We start from the raw sequence: 26427 nt of genomic DNA, 5'->3' as shown, positions 1-26427 counted from the left end.
AAACTGATACTAAAGAATTATAAACTAAAATAGGGTATTGGATTAATAAAAGATTGACTAGTAAGAAGTAAGGAGAATATTAGAGAACAGAATACAGCAGGTGTAAAAAGCAACCATCATCTTTAGAAAGAGCCACAGGAAGCATCACCCCAGGGCTGAGACCTTATTGAAGAGCTTCACCTGTACCCCATCCGTATGTCTCACTCTCACTGAAGTTTAAGGTTTAGAGATCATTCTGATGGTTTTATTGGAATTTATTGATGAAGAAAGGGATTTGATGATGGTCTTTTTTTTTTTTTTTTTTTTTTCTTAGACATTTAGTTCATTCTAGTGACCGAGCTAGGAAACACATAAGGAGAAGATTGGGGAAACCTGGTAAGTTCATTTTGTACTTTTTAATTTTGAGGGTATAGTCACACTTTTAATTGGGAGTCTCTCCCACGTGGAAAGAGTTTCAGTGGAAAGAACTCTTTCAGTGGAAAGAGTTATCTTCCTGCCCATTGCCGATTCCTCCATTTCTGCCATGGCTCACACTCTCTACTCCATAATTAAGAATTTTGCTCCAAAAATTATTTCTGCTCTCTGCCATATCACCAATTAGGCATGATGAAGAACATATTTCACCAGCAAACAAAATATAAAATAGAACATCAAAAAACTCCTTTGATCCCACATGTCTCCCCAACCCAAGCTATCACATCTTTTTCCATTCCCAGGAGAATTTCTCAGAACTTATTCATGCTCTCAGACTTATAACTTTTCACCACCTTATACTCTTCTCACTTTATACTCTACTCTATTTCAGTTGGACTCTCTTCTTTATTTTCAACTGAATGACTCTTGTTGAGTTTCCCTTGCTTTTGTTGTTTTTATCTTTTTCCTTTCTACATTCTCTACTAAAGTGGACTTATCCAATATCGGTATTCTAAAAGTCATCTATTTGCTTGAGAATCTCATGTCTCTACGAAATTTTTTACAGCTAATACAATATTCTAAATTGTAAATATGACAAATACAGTTATTCTCATATATATTCTTGTCCTTTATTCAGGTCTGTGCTGAAAAAGTCTTCCTCAATTACACATTCTAACTTAATATCCTTTGCCATTATTTTTTTATGCTGCGTTATTTTTTGTATGAATCTTATCACTACCTGATATTTTATTACACAAGTATTTAGTATTTAGTCGTTTATTGTTACTTTTCTCCTCTACTATTCTTCTCTAGTATCTATTTCTCTACTGGCAATTTCTTGTATCATGAGATTGTAGATACCAGTAGGTAATGTGTTTTGTTCACCATTGAAACCATACTACTAAAAGATATAAACTAGCACAGATACTACTAAAAGATATAAACTAGCACATAAATTTATCTGTTGCATAAAATCTCCCATTTATTCCTACTGTTATTAAAATGAATAACAAATTCAAAGCATGGTCTCAAATCCCTATAATTTGTAACACATGCCAAACTCTTAACTCATCTGTATGTAAGTATGCCTGCTTCATTTACTACTTTCAAACTCTACACTGGTCTTATTTGTGATCTCAAGCACACCAAAGAAATTCACCCATCAGAATCTTTGTTTCAATTATTATTCTGTCACATCATTCATGTCAGTCTCCTTCTAATTATTAGGTGAAAAATTTTCTCTTTTGTTCATAACAACATATCTTAGACCTTCTATGGTACATTATAGGAGTTCAGTTGATATTCTCCAAATGAAGTAGTTATTTAACTTAATGAATAATTAGACTGTTTGATAAGCAGGTGAGGAGAAGGAGTAAACTTGGGAAAATTTTCGGAGAGAAACCAATTTGGCTGATTGGAAACCAAAAGACAGTTTTTTTTTGTCATTGGTGTGTGTCTGTGTGCGTGTGTGTGTGTGTGTCAATAAGAAGAGAGTAGTTAACTCCTGTGATTTAAAATATATTAGTGTATTGATTATGCCAACATCTATATGTTCAAATTTGTTTTCTTTATTCTCTCGGCTACCTAGTGAACAATTTACACTGGCTGTCTAATAGTATACAGAATCCAACATATCTAAAATCCATCTCATTAACATCCTCTTCAAGTGTGTTGTTCTATCCTGCCAATATTTGCAGGTAAGTTTCCCTAGGAATAAAACTCTAAGGCAAAGGTTTATTGACAGTGATAAACACATAAGTTCTACACACAGAGTATATATGCAGAAAGTGAGGAATGACCAACATACTTGGGGGTAGGAACAGAGTTAGGCAAAGGAAAAATATTGTGGCAAGGAGCTGAGATCTTTATACCCCAACATTGGCCAGTCATTGGAGCAGACTGCCCCTCAAAAGGAATGTCCCACATTTGGACAAGGTGACTCTCTTTAGCATAGGGCATTCAGCTGTGAGGTTCAGTTGTCAGCCTAAGCAGCGAGGGGGAAATGAATGCTTCTCTCCTAAAAAGGGGAGGATACCTCAGGGTCCATAGCGCCTACTTAAATTAGATCATGGTCTACCTCCATTACCAGGTGAAAAGTGGCATCTTGAAAATAACTGATTTTAATTAAAAATAATCATGCATTTGTAATAAAATATTTTAATGTCTAGGGTATAGAGGAGTTGACCTTTAGAGTATCAGTATTAGCTAAGTGCCTCAGAAACCAAAGAGAGAAACCAAGTATACTATGTAGAAAATTAATTAATGGGATGTGTTTCTGTTCTTAGGAAAGAAGGGACAGTGAATTATAAGGGGAGGGCATTGTCTGGATAACTAAATACTGAGATTATATGGAATTTGGGACCATATGAAATGAAGTGGCTTATAAAAAATTCTTATTGGAGGGAAAGAATAATTGTAATTGCTGCCCTTTAAAGTTCTATTTAAATCAATGTATGTTGTACGAACATTGATATCTCTTCTTTTCTTCCCACCCCACCATTCAAATCTTCAGTATAGCCTTCTACACTTAAATCTCTTCTGCAGGGTGTGCATGTGTACCCATGTGAATTTTCTATATGTGAAAGTACGACGGAAACAGAGATAACAGTGGTAGGATACTGAGACGATAGTTAACTGGAGACAACTCATTGTTAGTGGGAGTTCTGAGCAAGAGATGAGGAAAGGACTTACAGGCTTCTAGGATATTATGAATTCTAAAAATAGGGCCTTGTAATTCTCCAGTATATACATGTTTAATTATTCCTCAAGACATCCTTCTAGGTGCAAATCTTCACTGTGAGATTATAAGCTGCTGAAAATCAGATAATATGTCTTATGTAGATTTTGTAATGGTTACATTTATGAGAGCAGGTCCTCTGGAGTATTAGCTTAAGACACAATTTTATATCTTTTTCTTCCACTGTTCCTTACATTTAGTTGGTAGACTTATATCTTCCCATCCCTGTGGTTGAAGCTGAAGGCAGGGTTCATGTTTAGTTATCTATTGCTTTGTAACAAGTTTCCCCAGAACTTAGTGGCTTAAAATAACAACATTTATTACCTCACCATATTTGTGAGTCAGGAATCCCGACATGGCTTAGCTGGGGCTTCAGGCTCTGGGTCTTTCACAAAGCTGCAATCATGGTGTTGGCCGGTGATATAGTCTCATCTGTAGACCTAACTGGGTACGGAACCATCTCTAAGCTTATTCCACTCATTGTTGACAGTATTTATTTCCCTACAAGCTGTTGAACAGAAGGCCGAGTGTCTTACAAGCTGCTGACAATAGGCTTTCCTCACTTTCTTGCTACATGGGCCTTGCTCCATACAGCAGCTCTTAACAAGGTAGTTGGTTTGATTACAGTGAACCTGAATCAGGTCAGAGAGACAATGTCAGCAAAACAGAACTTACAGTCTCTGGGAACCTAATCTCAGTAGCGATGTACATTGTTTTTTGCCATATTGCTACTCATTAGGAATAAGTCATTAAACCTAGTTCACAGTCAGAGAGAGAGGAATACACAAGGGCATGAATTCAAGAGCATTGAAGACCATCTTGGAAGTTTCCTACTAAAACCCATGAGTTTTATGGTGGCACTGGGGTGACAAATATAGTCTGATCCTTCCAAATCATAATACACAGTCTCAGTTTACTGTCATTTGATTGTGTAGCCACGTGGGCTTGTCAAATTTCCATTCTTAATCTAAGCTATAAACTATTCCTTGGCTCTTTGAGCATTCAAGTCTATTGGGAAAGATGATTAGTTCACTTTTCTCTTTTCCCAGCCAAAATTTCTATTCCTCCTATCCAGGACTGCTATGCTGCATATATTCTGAGACGGTACCCACATTTTATTTAATGGAAGTGATGCCTCTGGAGTCATAAAAAGTGTGTGGTCCACCCTTCCCTATCATGATAATCAACGTTTTTGATCTTTATCAGTTTTTGGTATAAAGAAAGAGAAAATGTAGGAGTAAGAGGAATGTTATAACTCAACTTAGTCTTGCATTAATATAGCATCAGCCTCAGGGACTTGAAAGTATTTTAATTGAATTTTCATTTTGGAAAATTTTATGGATGTTGCCCATCACTCAGAGGCTGGCTGTTAGTTATCTAAAGCTGCCTTGAAAAGGGCAAATACATCTCCACACATTTCAGCAATTTTGTCTTTGTTCAACTTTAAAGTTTATCGTGGTATCTCTAATGTCTCTTTGCTGAGGTCTTTTTACACCTCAAGGCAGTTTTCTTGGATGGTGTCCAAGAAAAAACCATGCTAACTCTCTTGTAGCATGGTACACATCTGGTCTTTGGTAAAAACAGATGCTTTCTCCCAACAAGCTCTGGGCGGGTGGGCCACCCAAAACAGCTACTTTTCTATCACTTGTGTGTCAAAGCTGCTAGTCATTTCATCGGTCTCCCTTTAGATATCTCTATAGGAGTCAAATGCCAGTGCACTCTTCACAGAGCATTAATCAAGATTACTGAGTTTTCTTAAAGCTTCACTTCACACCCCCGCCCCGCTTTCTGGGTAGAACTTAGAGCCCATCATAGCTTTGCTGGTAAATCCCATTCTAGCCTCTAACTCCAGATACCGTTAGACTTTACAAATATGAGGGGATATGGAAAAGCATTAAAATAATTAAAACCTTTTAAAACTTATCCTTTGACAATCCTCTTCCATAGTATTTCTTCTTACTTTGGAATATGACATTTGCTTTGGTGAGTAAATAAACAGTACCTTATACATATAGATGCCAAATAAACATTTTTAAATAGATATTATTATGCTGATTAACTCTTTAATCCTCAGAAGAGATAGATAATTCCTTGGGCTAATTCATAACAAGATGCTTTATATACTACACAGAAAGTACACCAAAATCTCAGGAAACATTTTCTTAGGCTCATCTCTCAAAAGAGACTCCTGAGCTGAAGATAAGTTTGCTAATGATATATTGAAGAAAGGTTCTGAGGGAAAACCAATAAGGAAATGTAGGCAACAGAATAGAAAACAGGAGGTAGCCAAACAAGGATAAGCCCTCAAGCTGAGTCATGCAGAGAGAAGCACAGGCCTGATCCCATAGGGGAAACACTGAAGTTTAAGTTTCACCACTCAGTTTAACTGACCTAAGGCAAAGGAGCGAGGTCTTTCTTACAACTGTCACATGCCTGTTAATCATTGGTTACGGGCAGCTCCAGACAGAAAAAATTCTCAGGCACTGTCTGGCTTTTAGAAAATGTCAGGAAAGTAGATTCCAGCAGCCTGAGGGTCTCTTCCCTGAAACATATACAAAATGGTAAAAGGTATCTAGGGGGATCTAGGTGGAGCACCAAACTTACAATACAGATATCTTTTAATAGCACAATGCAGTTTTTTAGTTAAATCCTGTTACCATATTTTAATATATTGGTGAAATTTAGTATTCTATATCTTACATATTTCACCTATAATGGTCTTGAAAATTCACTGTCACACCAACTATCACAAATAATGTCTTGGACGACCAAACAGTATTAATCAGATTATTTATGAGAAGTGTCTTCTCCTATCTATGAACGAAAGAAAAAGAAAAGGAAAGAAAGAACCAGCTCTTGTGGCTACATCCAAGCCAAGTGATTATACAATCAATTCCAGGACAAGCTAGATTATTGATTGATGCTACTCACATGAAATTACTGTACAAAACACATGCTATCCATAAAGATAAAGTTTAATTATGAAGAAAACATACATGACTCAACAAAATGTATGGCCACTAAGAGAAAAATAACTTAAAATACATCCTCTGTTATTTGTGAGCACATCACTTGTGTGTAAAAGATACAGGAAGGTTCTACCCACTTCTTTTACACACAGGGTCTTCTGAATCCCCTGCACTCTTCTGATATAAAACCTGTGCTAACAAATCTTACCAACAACGTACTTTTAAAATGACACAGGATTTTTAATTCTAATATCATTCATTACTTTGGCTCTTAACTATTAAAAATATCCTTGAAGCTCTATGCTGTCTTGGGTAAATTATGTTTTCTTCTCATTTAATTCTTTTTACACAATTCAACAAATGTTAAGATGTGGCAAGTGCTTATTTTGTTTGGTATCAAACTGAATGTCATACAGTGACTATCATTATTATCATCCAAATTATTGGATAGCTATTGTCTTCTCCAGATACAGGGCTAGGACCTCGAGGTTAGCTGCCTTTTGTTTCATCTCATTTTTGTTACCTTTAATCATTTTGCCATATAGCACCATATGAGTTCTACATACCCCTCATTCCTTCTCATTCTTTTTCATAATTGTTTCAGTAATTCAAACAAGGACACTCCTAGTCCTAGATTTTTACTGAAATAAATTGCCCTACATTTTTCAGGTGAAACAATTGATAGTTATGAAGGTATCAGTTACAATACTTCATGTTATGATATATTCTCATTTAATCCTTAAAACTGTCAGATAGATCCTATTATTATTATTTTATTTTTTAATTAAAATAAATATGAAATATAATATTATATTGGCTTCACAGTGGTTGAACATTTATACATATTACAAAATTCCCACCATGACAAATGTAGTTATCATCTGGCGCTATAAAAAGTTACAGATTTGCTTAAAAAAAAAAAAAAAAACAACTTTGGCCAGTGAGAGGCATTGATAAGAGTGAGGCTTTTATATTCTAATCCTCATTTAACCATGTATTGCTAAACAGCTTTGGATAAGTCATTTCTAACTAATGACCACTAGTTTCCTAAATAGCTAACAAATGCTGGCTATTCTTATTAAACTCATCAATAGATCTTCTTAGATCAGAGCTTCTGAATCAAGGCCATTGGAGATATACACTGATAAAACTCCTCATGCAATTTCACCACCTCCTGCTACCCAATGGATTAGATGTTTTATCTCCTCTATTTTAGCTCTCAGCTACTTTGAATCCACGATTCATTGAAATGAGTGAGAAAAATATTTCTTCTCAAATTCTGTGATATCCAGGTAACGTAACATCCAGTAGTAAGATGATCTTGCCCTTTCTCTGCTCACCCACCCTTCCCCATAGTAATAAGAATAAATGATCTGAATAGTAAATGGTGCATAAAAACTAGGAATGTGCATTTCAGATCTTTCCCTTTCCCCTGTCTTCAGATCTGCCTACCTACAGAGAGCACATTAGCTGTTTTGCTTCTGTAGATACTCTCTTTTCTATGGAGAATAGACAGTGTTTTTCTAGTACTGTCTGTGTTTGGGCAGGTGAATGAGTCTGTTTGATTCAGTGATACAATCATAGTGCTTATTATGCAGCTAATAGTTCTAAAATTAGATATTTTGACTTCCATGTCCTTTATCTATCTCTCAACTGGTTCAGAATACAGGAAACAAATTTAATGTGTTGTATAGGTTAAGCCCCTCCATTCTCAAAATTTATCACTATATCTATAATAAAGGTATTTGAATAGCTGATTACAATGAAATACACACATATGTGTAAGCATTCACACATACACATACACATGTACCATGCACATATATATGTACACATACATCTATGTCCCAATCAATCAATCTACTTACAATGCTCAATTACAAAGTAAAAGAAGAAATGGATCCTTCATTGAAAAATCCTAAAAAGACACAACAAAAGTTGGGAGCAATGGGTAGTGTGAGATAATGCACGAGAGAGAAAGCAATGTCCAAGGTGACCACTGACATTCAGGAGGGAAAATCCAATTCCTGTCCCACATGTGACACTAGCTCATTTTAAACAGCAACAGTTGAACTTCAATCCCTACTGAATCATTCAAATGAAACCTGGCAAAATTATATCCCTCTATATAAAAAGGCTGTAGTGAAAAGAGGTAGAATTCAGTTAATTTAAGAAATTAACAATACAAGGGCAAACATGGGTCCAAGAAGAACCAACTGTGTAAAAGGCAAGCAATATTATAAGAGAGAAGAACCAAACTCACATCAAAACACTTGGAAAGAGCCGAGAGAATATTTATAGGAAAATATATAGTGTTAAAGGTTTATCTGTTTAAATAAAAGACAAAATAATTAGAAGAGAGTAATTGCTATAGATAAAGTCAAAATTAATGAACCAGAAAAACAACTGTATAGTCTATTAATTAAGAATTCCCATTCTTTACAAACACTATTGAATCAGCAAATCTATGGTAAGTGAGACTAAAAAAAAAAAAAAAGAAAAAAGGAAAGCATACACAAGCAAGATTGGGAACAAAAAAAAGCCCATAACTGAAGATTTAAACAAGAGAGATAAGAATAATAAGAATACTGCGTTCAACTTTATGGCAATAAATTTGACAACATAGACAAAATGGTCAATTTTCTGGGAAAAATATACATTTTAAAACTGGCTCAGAAACAAGCATAATACCTCAAGAGATCAATAACTACAGTCGATATAAAAAGGTTATAAATTTTCTACCTATAAAGAGAGACAGTGCCAAGGCAGTCTTGAGGAAGATTTTAGCGAGCATTCAAGAGCAAGATCATTTTCATCTTTTGTAAAATATCCTCTAGGAAAAAAAGAAACAAAACCATGGACACCTATCCAACGCAGTTTACAAGAATTACACAGTCCTGTCATAAATTTCCCTAAACAAAAAGAGTACCAGTAACAAACTGACCAACCAACCAACCAACCAATAGATAAAACTATTGGCCTATGTTGTGAATATAGATGCTCAAAATATGACAATAAATACTTGCAAAATCAAAAGAAACTAATATGAAAAAATGAATAGTCACCATGTAAAATTGATTTCAATAGTATAAGGTTAATGTAAAAATAATAAATCTATAAAATGTAATTATCACTGGTTTAATTAACTCTACTAGCAGTATTCAAGTTGATGATCAACTCTTGAAACACAGGGTTCGTAGCCTTCTCATCATTTCTGTGTACCATACTTTTATTATCTCTTTCTATGTGTGCTGTGATCCATCATTCTATGTCTCTTCACCTTTTGTATTTCACTAATCAATATATAGTAGGCACATAACCCTCTCAAGGATACAGAGCTATACCTTATTTTCTGATGAAGCTACATGATCTCAAAATCTTCTACACATCACACAATAAACAATCTTGACAGTAAAGTATACATGATTACTCTAGAATAGTCTTCAGACTATGAAACATCATATGTCTCTGGGCATATCATGCTGTTTCTTGTCCTGCATTCCTTCTTAAAAATAAGTATACTTAAGTGTATACCTAGAAGCTGGATTGCTGGATCACATGATAGTTTTACCTTTCATTTTCTTGAGGAAACTCTACACTGTTTTCCCTATCATCTGCACCACTTTATACCCCCAAACAACAGTGTACAAGGGTTCCAGTTTGTCTACATCTTCAGCAACATTGGTTATTTTTTTTTTTAATTTTTTTTTTCTTTTTTCAATGTTTATTTTATTTTTGGGACAGAGAGAGACAGAGCATGAACGGGGGAGGGGCAGAGAGAGAGGGAGACACAGAATCGGAAACAGGCTCCAGGCTCTGAGCCATCAGCCCAGAGCCCGACGCGGGGCTCGAACTCACGGACCGCGAGATCGTGACCTGGCTGAAGTTGGACGCTCAACCGACTGCGCCACCCAGGCGCCCCAACATTGGTTATTTTTAAAAATATTTATGTATTTGTTTGTTTGTTTATTTATTTATGAGAGAGACAGAGAGACAGAGAGAGACAGAGAGGGGGGAGAGGGGCAGAGAGAAAGGGAGAGAGAGAACCCTAAGCAGGCTCCATGCTGAGCAAGGAGCCCAATGTGGGGCTCAATCTCATGAACCTTGAGATCACGACCTGATCTGGAATCAAGAGTCATACACTTAATCTACTGAGCCACCTAGGCACCCCTGTTTTGTTTCACTTACTGGTGTGAAGTGATTTTGATTTTTTGTTTTGATTTACATTTCACTGATAATTATTGATGTTGAACACCTTTTCAATATTCGTTGGCTATTTGTAGATCTTCTTTGGATAAACTTTAATTTGTCTCTTTTTAAATTAGACTATCTGTTTTTTATTTGTTTGTTTTTTGTTTTTACTATTGAGTTGTGTGAGTTCCTTATACATTTTAGATATTAAACCCTTATGAGATAGATGGTTTGCAAATATGGTCTCTCATTATGTACACTGCCTTTTTATTCTGTTGATTGTTTACTTTACTGTGGAAAAGATTTTAGTCTGATATAGTCCCACTTATCTTGTGCTTGTGCTTTTGGTATATACCTTAAAGAACTGAAATCAGAATCATGTTCATTGTAGCACTATTCACAAGAGTAAAGTTACAGAAACAAACCAAATATCTACCAGTAGATGAATAGACAAAGAAAAGGTGGTTAATAAATACAATGAAATATTACTCAGGTTTTGAAAACAGGAAGTCCTGACACTTGTGACAACATGGATGAATCTGAAAGACATTATGCTAAAAAGAAAAGCCAGTCAAAAAAGGACAAATATTGCATGATTCCATTTGTATGCAATATGTAAAATAGACTCAGAGAAGACTAGAATGTTTCAAGGGCTTGGAGGGGAGGGGAAATAAGGACTTATTCAACTGGCATACAGTTTCAGTTATGCAACTTGAATCAGTTCTAGAGGACTGTTGCACAACATAGCGTCTACAGTCAATGACACCAACTCGTTCAATTAAAATTTTGAGAAGGTAGACATGTTTTGTATTCTTACCACCCAAAAACAAAAATAAAAGAAAGGGACACAGGGAATTTTTGGAGGTGATGGAGATGTCTATTTCTGCGATTGTGGTGATGTTTTCATGGGTGTGTGCATATGCAACATTTATAAAATTGTATATGTTAAATATATGTATTTTTAAAGACCACATTTTTAGAGCAATTTTAGGCTCAAAGTAAAATTGTTAGGAAGGTACAGAGTTCCCATATGCCTTCCACCACCACACATGCATAGCCTCCCCATTATCAACATCTCCCAATAGAATACTACATTTGTTACAAATGATGAACCATTGACACATCATAATCACCCAAATTCCATAGTTTAGCTTAGGATTCACTCTTGGTGTTGGACATTCTCTGAGTTTGGACAAATGTATAATAACATGTATCCAACTATAGTACAATACAGAACAGTTTCACTGCTCTAAAAATTCTCTGTGCTCTGCCTATTCATCTCTATCCCCCTCCAGTCTCTAGAAGCCACTCATCTTTTTGCTGTCTCCATGGTTTTGTATTTTCCAGACAATCATATAGTTGAAATCATACAATGTGTCACTTTTTCAGACTGGCTTCTTCCACTTAGTCATACGCATTTAAGCTTCCTCCATGTGTTTTCGTAGTTTGATAGCTCATTTCTTTTTAGTATTGAATTATATTCCATTATCTGGAATTTTACCAGTTTGTTTAACCATTCACCTTCTAAAGGGAATATTGGTTGCTTCTCAGTTTTGGCAATTATGAATGAAGCTGCTATAAGCATCATGGACAAGTTTTTGTGGGATGAAAACATAAGTTTTCAACTCCTTTGTGTAAATACCAAGGACCATGATTGATGGATCTTATGATCCAACATAATACTTATAAATAAATTTAACAAGTATACAAAACTTCTATAATGAAAACTATAAGAATAACATTAAAGAATACATAAATTAGCAAATTTACTTTTGTAAAAACAAAAGCAAAAAATGGCAAGCTTTCTTCCCAGGTAGTTGTACCATTTTCCATTCTGCCATTAATGAATGTGAGCTCCTGTTGCTCCACATCCTTACCAGCATTTGGTGGTGTTGGTGTTCTGGATAATGGCCATTGTAATAGATGTGTAGTGGTGTCTCATTGTTTTTTAATTTGCATTTCCTTCATGACATATGATGTGGAGCATATTTTCATCTGCTTATTTGCCATCCATATATCTTTGGTGAGGTGTCTGTTAAGATCTTTGGCCCACTTTTAAATTCAATTGTTTTCTTTCTTGTCATTGAATTTTAAGGGTTCTTTGTATATTTTGGACAGCAGTTCTTTATCAGATGTGTCTTTTGCAAATAAATGATCCTAGTCTTGCCTTCTTCATTCTCTTGGCATTGTCTTTCACAGGGAAGACTTTTAAATTTTAACAAAATCCAGCTTCTCAAATATTTTTTTCATGGATATAGCCCTTGGTTTTGTATGTAAAAGGTCATTGCCATTCTTAAAGTCATCTAGATTTCATCCCAAGTTATTTTCTAAGAGCTTTATAATTTTGCATTTTATATTTAGGTCTATGATTTACTTTGAGTTCATTTCTTGAAGGGGGTAAAGTCTGTATCTCAATTCATTATATGCATGTGGATGTCTATTATTCCAGCAATTCATCAGTCATTACAGCATAGGTTTTCCTACTCTGGTGTTGGTTCCCAGGGTAATCTTCTCTCAGGAATCTCTGCTCAGGTAAGCCTGTCATTCCTGTATTATCCTGTCTGTCTCAACAATCTTGGGTCAGTAGTTTGTCTTATGTTCTCATCTCTCTTATAGATCCTAAAATAGCTATTGAATTTTCAGCTTGTTTGGCTTTTTATTTGTTTGGACAGAATAAGGATCTAACCTATGTAACTGGAAACTGAAATTCCCTGGGAAGTTTTTGTATATCAATTATATCCCAACAAAGCTGCAAAAAAAGAAAAGGAGATGTGTGTGAAATGTATTCTTTCTAGTGAGTTCTACTGCCACTCTGAAGCCAAAACTACTATTAACAGTAGAGCACAACAGTATTGTAATGTGACAACTAAGTAAATTTTCAAAATAATTTCATAAAATTCAACTCACATGCATATTAAAGCCACAGACTTGTTTAAATTTTAGGAGACAGACATGGATATTCACAAAAACAGTACACTTTATGATAAGGCATTAGAAGCATCACAATTAACAAGGTTATAACAAAGATGTTTTATTATACAATATTGAATTGGGGATTCTAGCCAATGCAATCAGACAAAAAAAATCTAGAAGCAGAAATAAGTTTATAGAAGGGAATAAAACACCATGGATAGAGAGTATAAGGGCATTCCACGAATGTGATCATGTACTTAGGAAACCTAAGAGAATGAAGCATATTGTTTCAGTAGTACACTATTTAGGTGGTTCTTGCTCAGAGACATTCTTATTTGCTGAGGACCTAATTCTAGAAGTAGAAAATTCTAAACATGGATACATATGTAAAATTAGTAACTGTATTGATCAGGATTGTATAATACAAGGTCAGTATGCCAACTACATTTGTGTTTAAGAAACAATTGGAAGATAGAAAGCTAAAAAATAAATATTAAATGTGTAATCAAAAACATAATACTTATAAATAAATTTAACAAGTAAACAAAACTTCTATAATGAAAACTATAAGAATAACATTAAAGAATACATAAATTAGTAAATAAGGAAATATATCATGGTCATGAACTGTAAGACTCATTATTAAAATACCAATCTTCTCCAAATTGACCTACAGATTAAATGTACCAAATCAGAAACATTGTGGTATTTTTTTTTTTGTAGAATCTGGCAGGTTGATTGAAAAATTCATAAGGTATCGCAAAGACCTAAAATATGCAAAGCAATATTGAAAATGAAGCGTTGGTGAATTTGCACTTCCTGGTTTTAAGACTCAGTAAAAATCTACAGTAATCAAAAAAGTATGGTATTGGCATAAAAATATAGGGATAGAGCAACTGAACAGAAAGGCTGGAAATAGACCCACACATTTATATTCACTTTATTTTCTTCAAAGACTTCAAAGAAATTCAATTGGGAAGGAAAATTTAGGAAAAATGTGTTCCAACAACTATCGATATATAGGGAAAAAAAAAACTTGGACTCTTCACACTCATCATATCAAAAATAAATATAAGATTGATCATAGGCTTAATAAAAAAAGCTACATTTATAAAAATTTACATAGAAAATTTACAATGTTTTGGTATCTTTGTGGCACGAAAGTATTTTTAAGACAGGAAACAACTAATCATTAAAGAATAAAAGTGATATATTAGACTTCAACAAAACCTAAAAATTTTTCCACATCCAAAAAATATCATTTAGAAAATTAAAGGACAAGGCAGAGAATTAGAGAAAATATTGGCAGTGCATGTTACATACAAATGAATAGTATCCAGAATATAAAATAAAACCACTAAATATAGATAACTGAAACAATGTAATAAAAATTCATGAAAATGTGAACCTACATTTTATAAAAAACAATATTAAAATGTCCAATTAGTCCTTGAAAAGGTTCTCAACATTATTAACCATAACAGAAATGCAACATGAAACCACAATAAGATATGATTAGCATTCTTCAGAATGGCTAAAATTAAAAATAATTGACAAAATTTTGGCAAGGCTATAGGACAATTAGAGTTCTCATATATGGATCACTGGTATAGAAAATAACCACCACCTTGAAACATAGTTCAACATTTTTTTATGAATTTCTTATACATGCTCTTATGTATTTATCAAAGACAAAAGCATATGATCAAAAACTATTTATATAAAAATGCTCATAATAGTTTAATTTAAAATACCCCAAATTTAGAAACAACCAACAAAGGAATGGATAAACTTATTATAGAATATTATAGAATAACACTCAGCAGTAAAAGCGATTCAGCTACTGATTCAAGCAGCAACATGGACAAATCTCAGGGTGATAATGTTGAACCCAACCCAAAGAATTATTATACAATATGATTCTATTAACATACAATTTAAGAGAATACAAATGTAACATATGCTACTTAAAATCAAAACAGAGTTTGCCTTGGGGAGCAGATGTTGGTACTGATAGGAAATGGGCATGAGAATACTTTTCAGATCCTGGAAATGTTCTTTATCTTGACTACAATGGTAGTTACTTCCGTGTATATTACTCAACTTTCCTAAACTCTACAAATAAGACTTGGACATTCCATTGTATATTAATTATATCTCAATATAAAAATAAACAACACCAAAATAATAGAGGGATTGAAAGTGAAAAATGTGTCAGAAAAATAGACAAAAGAAATAAACTTCCATACTTGTTCCTAAAATATATGCAAAGTTATATATAAAGTCGCTCAATTTCAACTATACTAAGATAAATATAAATTAAAACTACTTTGAGATAGATATTTTTCACTTTTTACATTGGCATAATTCCAAGAGTTTGATTAAACAAGGCAAGACTGACAAGACTATAAAAACTCATACACTGCAAGTGAATGACGAAGCAATCTCTATTGAGAGAATCTGGAAGTAGTGGTTATGAAATACTTTTTTTTTGTTCTTTTGCCCGGATATCTCATTTCTAGGAACTTATTCTGAAGATACACATTCACTAACGTGAAAACAAACAATGACCTAATAACAACAAAATGCATGCACAAATGTATTTACAAATGCAATTTTAATAGCAATATGCTGGAAATAATCTAATAGCATATAAAGTTTGCAAGTGAAAAAAATGAGGTGTATCTAGTCATTAGAATACTATGCAGCTATAAAAAATATAAGAAAAATCTCTGTGAACCTATATGGAATGCTTTTTAGGCTATATTATTAAGTTAAAAACTATGTATAAGAGTATACATGATATGCTACTTTTTACGAAGAAATAAAGATATATTTGGAAGAATTTTATACAAGAATAATAGCCTTTGAAACTAATAAAAATAGTTACAGAAGTGAATTGGAAGTAATCCAATGGATTCAATTTTTGTGACTATAGCTTTTGCCACAGTTTTGAATTTTGAACCATGTTGTTATTTTTTACACATCAAAACTTAAGCTAATTTGCTCACCAGAGTAATAAGTAAATCAGTAAATATATATGTATTCTTAGGAGCAATTGATCTTACGCTGTCTGGGTGAAGAGAGAGATATATATTTTCCTCTGGGAAGAAGAGGAGGAGAGGAATCATGTTGAACTGGAGTTAGAGGCGTTGGGGTCAACTCATTACAAGAAAGCTAATTCCTCATTTGCAATAACCACATTTCACACCCACCTCAGATACTATTTCCTAACGAAAATAACACAAAATCAACTAAACAACAAACAAAAAAAATCCCACAAGTGCTTCTTGTGGAAATGATTGGCTTCAGGTTTGGGAAAGGGAAATTTCAAAGTAAGCTGGACTGCCTAATTTTCCAATACAGTCAGAAAATGCTTTCAGACTAATGGAAATCTCGCTAAGCCACACAGAAGCCAGATTAAACAGCTCTCACTGGCTAAATGTTAGCTTCAAAGTGAGTAATGATGTAAGTGAATTCTAATATATTGATTTTAAAAAGAAAAGAACATACAGGTACATACTTATACTAAAACAAAAGAATAATTAAAAAGTGAGAGAGTAGCAAAGGAAAAGTGTTCCTTCATAAAATAGTACTATTCAGTAAACTGGGGACTTCCTTTCCCTGCAAATTCAGTGAATATTTTATAGTAGACATCCATGGACATAAATCATTTTACAGGAATAAATTCAAAAATGAATATTCTGGAACTTTGTATTTGAAATTTCTTATTTATTTATGAGCATTTATAATGAGTTACTTAAAATATTAAGGCACAGTGACACAAGCTCACATGGAAATCGCTCAAATTTTGTGTCAAAATTTCTTTTGTGAATTCTGGATATATATTTTCAGTTTTATGGACAAAAGTGAGTATTGCTTTTTAAATATGCATATAATCAAATAGGATGGACTGTCAAATATATTTTGTAATATAGCAAATGTAAAAAGAAATTACTTAATACACATCATATTTTCCTACTGAAAATTTAAAGAAATCCAAACTTCTTACCAGCTGCTAGAAGGTTCTGCCTGGTCTAGCTCTTCTCACTCTCCCTCTTTGCTGCCATACCACCCTCTGTCATATGACAGGACATATCAAGCTCTTGCCTGTATTAGAGGCTATGTGCTTTTGGACTCTATCTTCAATGGTCTCCCTCCATTTCTTTCCATGCCTTTTTTTTAAAAAAAAATAAGTTTTAGTTAACAAATTATGCTTTCCTAATATCCTCATATTCTCAATTACTTTATTCTCTCTCATTAGACTATTATTTCTTCAAAAGACTTTTTTAAAGTCATCAATATTTATTTTCGTATTTGTTCACTTGTTGAATGTTTGTTTCCTCCACTAGACTCTGAATTCACTTCTCCTTACAGAAGGCTGTATTCACTGCCAAGTTGCCTAGGGCCTAGTATGGTGCACACATCCAGGGAGACAATACAGATTTTTAAAATACAGAGATGAATCAATGTTAGTATTATAATTAAAAACTCAAGGTGCAGTCAGTAGAACTAATTGCTTTATTTTCTAAAGCAATTTTATTTAATGTACAAACTTTTATGTATTTACCTATATAGTAGGCATAGGTATTTGGATGGTACTTCAGGAATAACCAAGGTTAACTTAATGTGCAGCAGACACTTCCAACTTGCATCTATAAAGCATGTCTAGAAGGTCATGGTGAACCACCAGGATTTGCTTTGTATAAAGAATGCAAACACACTTGTGGGAGAGTATTGGGGCTGGATTTAAGTAAGAAACCATCAAATACATATGTGTAGTGAAAAGCAAAGCTTTGGGGTCAGAAGCTTAAGAAAGCTCCCTCAGGGGTCAACTTCCTCTCTTCAGAAGGGATAATGCTTAGTGTTTCTCATTTAAATTTGTTGTTAGCCTGAAACCAGGAACTCATACCTGAATGCTTAGAAAAGAAAGACATGTGCAACAAATTTAAAATGATGCAACTATTTTCAGATGAACGTCTCTGAGACATTGGAATCAGAAAGTAGCATTATTTGGGCAACATATAAGAAAGGATAGTACCAAGACTGGGGAAGGTAGAGGCAGTCTCTCTGTGTCAGCCCAATGCAGGCTTAGTTACAACAGCAGAGAGCTGGCCAAAAACAACATTGTGTCTGGGTAACAGGCATTCTGACCATCAGAAAAGAGGAGAACTTCAAGACTTCTCATGGTACACATTAGACAACCCATTTGGGCTCCAAAAGGTAAGAAAGAAGACCCTGAGTTTATTAGTTTTTGTACTAATGGATGGGAAAGAAAAAATTTGCTTATCACAAGACTCCATTTTTATTTCTTGGCCAGTATTACCCAGGGTTACACATACCCCTGGTTTTGCAGAGTTCACAGACTAATTTATCTACCAGTATATAATAGAGTTTTTGAAGCCAGAGATGCCCAGGTTTCTCGAGAGCCCTCCAATATTCGTGTAAGTATTAGTCTTACAACCTCTTTTAAGAATGTTTAGAGAAAGTAAATGAAAAAAGGAAAGTGTGATAAATAAGGCCTCTTGTAAAATTTAAAAGATAAGCCATTATCATAGAGAATAGAGAGGTACTGTGGAGAAGCAAATTTTTAAAAAGAACTTAAATAGAAGACTCCTGTGCCTCATTCGTACCAAAAAGAAAAAAAATGAATTATGTGCTTACTGAGCTCCTTGTAGCTGCCAATATTTTTTACCAGAAAGTTAAAAAAGATCCTTCTTATTCAGCACCTACAAATCAGAATCAGCGAAGACCACTTAGAAATACTCTGACCTTTAGTTTGAAAAGAGATTAAAGAGTATAATGCAGAAAACACTATTCTAAAAAGTTATCATCTTGAGAACATATTTTATTATTTTCACCCCTACTGATTGATGTTTCCTAACCAATAGTCCTTAAATTGCCTCAATGATTTTTACTTTATGAATTTTCTACTTGCAGGGAATTATAAAGTGTAGGATTAACTGTCAACATATTTATTAATACTTATTTGTCATAATTATTAAATTAGTAGAGTTTCATATTACAAATTAGACCAGGCAAACATTATTTATAGAAAAGTGTTTCCAAAATTTTTCTATGGATATATACACATACAAGTAAAATTAAGTTCATGGTCTGTGGCATAATCCTTGCATTCACTTAACAACGTTTTTATATAATTTCTATACTTCTCAATAGTCTCTAGAGGTTAAACTGGGTGGCATTCTAGGAAAAACCTTAAAGATGTTCTTTCTGTACCATAAGTTTTTTTAAGCTTATTTATTTTGATGGAGGCGGGGAGGAGCAAAGAGAAAGGAAGAGAGAAAATCCCATCCAGGCTCCCCGCTTCAGCGCAGAGTCCTACACGGGGCTTGATCTCATGATGGTGAGATCATGACCTGAGCCAAAATCAAGAGTCTGACCCTTAACTGACTGAGCCACCCAGGCACCCCCGTACCATCATTCTTAAGCACTGGCTCTCTTCTTTGTGCTCATTGTAACTTTATTAATTACAATTTTTGTTCCGTAATTGGAATTGCTGGCAATATCTGTTGTGTGTTTTTGTTTTGTTTTGTTTTGTTGTTGTTATTTGTTTGGAGCAGGAGGTGTTAGACATTATAGCCTGACGTGATACCATTTATTCTCTGTGAAATATGGATAGTGTCACCTTGCTTTTTTATTAAGTGTATATTTATAACCTTTAGAAGCAAATGTACTCCATCCACATGGCTAGCGTTTATTGTTTTATGTTCTGCACGCAAAGCTGCTTTTCTTAATAATAAGAAACAGCTGTTGTAAGCACAACAATGAATGCAATGGGTCATACATGCCTAAATTAGATACAAAGGGAGCCAAGCAGGGCTAAACTCTTTAATTCTGTCTCACTCTTCCATGATTGATGCACTCTAAAAAGAGCAGTTATATACTGTATTGAGATTTAACAGATGCTAAAGGGAGCCCATTCCAGTGTACATTTGCTAAGCAGCTGTGTTTTACACCAGCAGTGATTACAGTGGGGAATCAATGTTTCCATGACAGTAAGACTGACAGAACTTACACACAGCAAAACTAAGGTAAAATAATGGAAAATATTAGTGCGGTCCACAAATGCAATCAATCATTTCTATGCTGTCTATGTATATATATAAGAATGTACAAAGTTAGTGATCAGTTCAATGGTTTTAGTATCAGTTTATATACACATATCACTCATTAAATCTAAAACTCAATTCTTTGCGTAAATGATAGCTAAGTTACTGACTTATGTAGGGGTAGTGGTTACAAGGCATATGGAGCTCTGTATAATTTGAAGAAAAACAGAAATAAACTTAGAATTTATGGTATGTAGTACATAAAGGTAGCCAAAAATTTTACTTCTATTTTAGCCTCTGTTTTTATGGATTTAATAGTCATCTTTTGATTATGTATTTCATATTTTAAACTTTAAATGTTCATATTAAGAAAAATCTGACATAAATTGAAGTCATTTGTGGTACACTTATTTACTTATGAGTCAAAAACTACTTATAAAATAATGTCTATAGAAGATTTATGCAGTATGATTTCAAAGAATTTACAGTTAAAGATATAGAATTATTTTAATCTTTTGACTATTATGAATAATGCTGCAGTGAACATGGGAACACACATATCTCTTTGAGATCTTATTTTCAATTCTTTTGGATAATTACTGGAAGTGGGATTGTTGGATCATATGGAAGTTCTACTTTTAATTTTTTGAGGAATCTCCATACTGTTTTCCATAGTGGCTGCATCATTTTATATTCCCAACGACAATAAATCAGAATTCTAATTTCTCCACATCCTCATCACCATTCATTATTTTCGTTCTTTCTTTCTTTCTTTCTTTCTTTCTCTCTTCTTTCCTTCCTGCCTTCCTTCCTTTGTTTCTTTTTTCTTTTTTTTTTTTTGATAATGGCTTTTCTAACAGGTATGTTATGATATCTCATTGTAGTTTTGATTTGCATATCCCTGATAATTAGCGATGTTAGGCACATGTTTATATAGCTGATGGTCATTTTTATGTCAACCTAAGTATCCATCATTGGATGAATGGGTACAGAAAATGGGATTATATTTACAATGGAATATTATTCAACATTTAAAAAGAGGAAATCTTGTCATATGCTGTCATAAGCCAGAATGAATAATGTATGAACCTACTTATGTGAGTTATCTAATGTAGTCAAATTTTAAATAAATACATAATTAACAAATCAAAACCACACTCAGATATCACCTCACGCCAGTCAGAGTGGCTAAAATGAACAAATCAGGAGACTATAGATGCTGGTGAGGATGTGGAGAAACGGGAACCCTCTTGCACTGTTGGTGGGAATGCAAATTGGTGCAGCCACTCTGGAAAACAGTGTGGAGGTTCCTCAAAAAATTAAAAATAGACCTACCCTATGACCCAGCAATAGCACTGCTAGGAATTTACCCAAGGGATACAGGAGTACTGATGCATAGGGGCACTTGTACCCCAATGTTTATAGCAGCACTCTCAACAATAGCCATATTATGGAAAGAGCCTAAATGTCCATCAACTGATGAATGGATAAAGAAATTGTGGTTTGTATACACAATGGAGTACTACGTGGCAATGAGAAAGAATGAAATATGGCCCTTTGTAGCAACATGGATGGAACTGGAGAGTGTTATGCTAAGTGAAATAAGCCATACAGAGAAAGACAGATACCATATGGTTTCACTCTTATGTGGATCCTGAGAAACTTAAGAGAAACCCATGGGGGAGGGGAAGAAAAAAAAAAGAGGTTAGAGTGGGAGAGAGCCAAAGCCTAAGAGACTCTTAAAAACTGAGAACAAACTGAGGGTTGATGGGGGGGTGAGAGGGAGGGTAGGGTGGGTGATGGGTATTGAGGAGGGCACCTTTTGCCTTTTGGGATGAGCGCTGGGTGCTGTATGGAAACCAATTTGACAATAAACTTCATATATTGAAAAAAAATAATCAAAAAACATAAATAAATACATAAAAAAATAAATAAAGTAGTCAAATTCAGAAGGAGAAAGTAGAATTGTGTTACCAGAGGCTTGGGGAGACAGGAGAAAAATAGGAATTGCTGGTCAGTGGGTTAGGTTTTCCAGCAACTGAAATAGGAAAGTTCTAGAAATCTACTCTACAACAATATGCATATAGTTAACATTACAGTACTTGTACACTTAAAAGTAAGATAAGAGGGTTGATTTCATGTTATATAGTATTTTACAAAAAAAGAGAGTATAGGGAAAGAATATACAGTTTTGCACAAATTTACATTCATATAGTCAATTATTAGCAAAGTCATCATTCTTTTAGTTTTATAACATATTTTCTAAATGTGTATTTCATAAGAAGTATTAATCTGCTCAGGCTGCCACAGCAAAATGCCACAGACTGGGTGTCTTAAACAGAACATATTTGGGGCGCCTGGATGGCTCACTCGGTTAACATTCTGACTTCGGCTCAGGTCATGATCTCGTGATTTGAGTGTTTAAGCCCTGGGTCGGGCTCTGGGCTTACAGCTCAGAGTTATTTCAACTCTGAGCCTCCCCCGGTTGCACTGTCTCTCTCTCTCTCTCTCTCTCTCTCTCAAAAATAAACAAACATTAAAAAATTAAAAACCAAAACAACAAAAAACAAAAAACACATTTACTTTCTCACAGTTCTGGAGGATGTAAGTTCATGATCAAGGCTGGTAAATGTGGTTTCTGATGAGGGCTCTCTTTCTGACTTTCATCCCAAAAGTCACCTTGCTATCTCAAAGTGGACTAAAAATGATCTTATAAAATTTCAGGCTTGTTTCCAAGCTCATCTCTTCTATTACCCAATTAACTATTTGTGTTCCTTGGTTTCATTATTTTTTTCCTTTGTGAAAGTATGTCTACAAATACATACATCTCTAAACAACATTTAGCTTATTTGTCCATGTTTCATTAGTGATGTCATACTTCAAAAATATCTTTAGGGGCGCCTGGGTGGCGCAGTCGGTTAAGCGTCCGACTTCAGCCAGGTCACGATCTCGCGGTCCGTGAGTTCGAGCCCCGCGTCGGGCTCTGGGCTGATGGCTCAGAGCCTGGGGCCTGTTTCTGATTCTGTGTCTCCCTCTCTCTCTGCCCCTCCCCCGTTCATGCGCTGTCTCTCTCTGTCCCAAAAATAAATAAACATTGAAAAAAAAATTAAAAAAAAAAAAATAAATAAATAAAAATATCTTTAAAATGATATCTCCCCTTAATAGTAGGTTTTTGAGATGTACCCATGTTGGTACACATGTTCTAATGTACACATTTTTTAAAATTTGTTTGTATTTTATATTTTGTTTTATTATTATTTTTTTTATTTACATCCAAATTAGTTAGCATATAGTGCAACAATGATTTCAGGAGTAAATTCCTTAGTGCTCCTTACCCATTTAGCCCATCCCCCCTTCCACAACCCCTCCAGTAACCTTCTGTTTGTTCTCATATTTGAGTCTCTTATGTTTTGTCCCCCTCCCTGTTTTTATATTATTTTTGCTTCCCTTCCCTTATGTTCATCTATTCTGTGTCTTAAAGTCCTCATATGAGTGAAGTCATATGATATTTGTCTTTCTCTAACTGACTAATTTCGCTTAGCATAATATCCTCTAGCTCCATCCACATAGTTGCAAATGGCAAGATTTCATTCTTTTTGATTGCCAAGTAATACTCCAGTGTGTGTGTGTGTGTGTGTGTGTGTGTGTGTGTGTGTGTATACACCACATCTTCTTTATCCATTCATCCATCGATGGACATTTGGGCTCTTTCTGTACTTTGGCTATTGTTGACAGTGCTGCTATAAACATTGGGGTGCATGTGCCCCTTCAAAAAAGCACACCTGTATCCCTTGGATAAACAACCTAGTAGTACAATTGCTGGGTCATAGGGTAGTTCTATTTTTAATTTTTTGAGGAGCCTCCACTATGTTTTCCAGAGTGGCTGCACCAGTTTGCATTCCCACCAGCAGTGCTAAAGAGATCCTCTTTCTCCACATCTTCGCCAACATCTGTTGTTGCCTGAGTTGTTAATGTTAGCCATTCTCATGGGTGTGAGCTGGTATCTCATTGTGGTTCTGATTTGTATTTCCTGGATGATGAGTGATGTTTAGCATTTTTTCATGTGTCAGTTGGCCATCTGGATGTCTTCTTTGGAGAAGTGTCTATTAATTGTTGTATATATTCCATTGCAGAAATACAACAAAATAAATAATCATTGTACTGTGAATGAGCATTTAGCCTGCTTCCAAGATTTAACTATTGCATATAATGCTGACATAAACATTCCCGAACATTTTACCTTGTGCATGTGGGACAGCTCCTCTGGGGTATATACCTAAAGTGGATTTGATGCACACAAGGGAATCTTACTGTTTGTGTTAGAGGTAATTTGTTTTCCATGATGATTGTTCTTTTTTATTTTTTTTTAATTTTTTTAAACGTTTATTTATTTTTGAGACAGAGAGAGACAGAGCATGAACGGGAGAGGGTCAGAGAGAGAGGGAGACACAGAATCTGAAACAGGCTCCAGGCTCTGAGCCATCAGCCCAGAGCCCAATGCGGGGCTCGAACTCACGGACCGCCAGATCGTGACCTGAGCTGACGCGGGGCTGGAACTCACGGACCGCGAGATTGGGACCTGAGCTGAAGTTGGACGCTTAACCGACTGAGCCACCCAGGCGCCCCCCATGATGATTGTTCTAATTTATAGTCCCACCAGCGATATATAACACTTTCTATGGATCAAAATAAGTGGCAGATACTTGGTATCATCAGTATTTGGGTTTTTTTTTATGTTTTTGTTTTGTTTGTTTTTTGCCAATCTAAATAGCTGATGTTTTTTCTTTAGTTTTAATTAAAATTTTCATAATTACTTGTGAGCTAGAAACATTTTCATGTGTTTATTGGTTGTGATTCCTTATGTATTTTCTATATGTATCTTTTGTCTAATTTCTTATTGTGATTTTTTTGTGTTTTAATTATTTTAAGCATTCTAACACATTCTGGATACTAATTTTTTGACACTTACATGCACTTGGGAGAACTACATTGAGTGGCTTTCATTTTCATTTGTTTTTACTAATTTTAATGCAGTCAAATTTACCATTCATTTCCTTTATTTTTTTTTAATGTTTACTTTTGAGAGAGAGACAGAGCATGAGCAGGGGAGGGAAAGAGAGAGAGGGAGACACAGAATCCAAAGCAGGCTCCAGGGTCTGAGCTGCCAGCACAGAGCCCGATGTGGGGCTCAAACCCATGAACCGTGAAATCATGACCCAAGCCGAAGTTGGACGCTCAACCGACTGAGCCACCCAGGTGCCCCAACCATTCATTTCCTTTATGTTTGTGTGTTTGTATAATGAAATATAATATAATATAATATAATATAATATAATATAATATAATATAAATGAATACATTCTCCCACATTGTAAGTCCTTAACAGTTTTATTTCCCAAATAAGATGTTAATTCATATGGCAAAGGTTTTAGAGTAAGGATACAATTCTGTTTTTCTTTTTTCAACATGGATATTTTGTTTACTGATACAATTTAATGAATAGTCTATTTGGTTCTTCATCAAATTTTAAATAATTTTATTATGAAAATATAAAATTTAGTAAAAATTTGAAAAAATAATACAGTGAACACATATATATTTTTCATTTACACTCAACAATTGTCATTGTAACAGTTGCTCTCTTTCTTTGTGTGCATTCACACATGCAGAAACACTCATATACATGTTTATGTATATTGTTGATGGCATCATTTAAAAGTAAATTGCAGGGGCACCTAGGTGGCTCAGTTGCTTAAGCATCTGACTCTTAATTTTAGCTCAGGTCACGATCTCACAGTTCATAATATTGAGCCCTGCATGGGGCTCTGTACTAACGATGAGGAGCCTGCTTGGGATTTTCTCCTGTTCCCTCTTTCTCTCTAACCCTCCCCCTCTCTTTCTCAAATAAATAAGCTTTAAAAAAAATAAATTGCAGATATAATGGGAACTTACTCTTACTTGCTTTTTTTAATTTTATTTTTTAAAATTTACATACAAATTAGTTAGCATATAGTGAAACAATGATTTCAGGAGTAGATTCCTTAATGCCCCTTACCCATTTAGACCATCCACCCTCCCACAACCCCTCCAGCAACCCTCAGTTTGTTCTCCATATTTAGGAGTCTCTTCT

This window comes from Lynx rufus, unplaced genomic scaffold, assembly GCF_022079265.1.
Source record: "Lynx rufus isolate CCGP_SWC_20201006 ecotype Redwood Valley unplaced genomic scaffold, mLynRuf1.p SCAF_7, whole genome shotgun sequence".
Taxonomy (NCBI): domain Eukaryota; kingdom Metazoa; phylum Chordata; class Mammalia; order Carnivora; family Felidae; genus Lynx; species Lynx rufus.
Note: the sequence above shows the minus strand (reverse complement) of the source record.